Source organism: Aplysia californica, unplaced genomic scaffold (genome assembly GCF_000002075.1).
Source record: "Aplysia californica isolate F4 #8 unplaced genomic scaffold, AplCal3.0 scaffold00098, whole genome shotgun sequence".
NCBI lineage: Eukaryota > Metazoa > Mollusca > Gastropoda > Aplysiida > Aplysiidae > Aplysia > Aplysia californica.
In genome coordinates, this window is record NW_004797368.1 from 21,540 (window position 1) to 22,463 (window position 924).

Here is a 924-nt window from a genome sequence, read left to right on the forward strand (position 1 = left end):
CTTTTTCGTTCCATTTCTTCTTCTTTTTAATTTTTTTTTCGTAACCAGGAATTTGCTTGCTTTAAATCTTTAAAAAGGTTTTTTGAAAATTTTAAAAAGAAAGTTTTGTAACTTCCCTCCCTGGACCGATTATGTATCTAGTACGCAATCCGGCATGTAGAACAAGTCAAGTGTGTACCCCACTTAAAAAGAGCTCTTGTTCTGCTGTTTGAATGGAAAACCCAGTAAACGCGAATCTGGGTAAAATCGACTTTTGGAACGTTTTCTTTTAAGTGAGAATGCCAACTTATTTCTGTTTTAGTTTGGCGCTATGATCTCAATATTTATTGAATGCACAAATGTTCTTACTTTGTTTGCTGCAGTTTGAATATTTAAAAAAAAACATGTTAAACTCGATCCTGTGTAAAATCGAGTTTTTGTTAGTTCAGTGTAAGTTAAAATGCTTACTTATCTTATGTTGGTACTAATAAATCTCACTATATAACATATATATATATATTGAATTTTTAGATGAGACATTTAGAACAGAAGTTACATCTTAAAAAGTATTTCCCCCAAATTTACGACAGGACATAATTTTGCTAGATACTTTGTTTTCAATTCTAACAACAGCGTTAGTGGCGTTGGCTGGCAGTGAGGGGAGTGGGGAGCCACTGAGGTGTGGTAAGCAGTCAGGCAAGAGACATTGCTGTCTCGGACAATGTACCCAGGGTGGATTTGTCTCCTCATGTCTGGAGTCAGGAACATAAAGCGCGGGCCATTATGTAATGTGGAATGAGGTTATTGAGTGGGTAGGAGGGGGGGGGAGGGTGCTTGGGTGTTGAAAGTGGGGAAAAGAGAGGAGGGTTTGGTAGCGAGGAGGGGGAGGAGAGGGGCGTTGGCTGTAGGAGTTTCGGGGTAATTCTCTTGGTTGGGTGGAAAGCG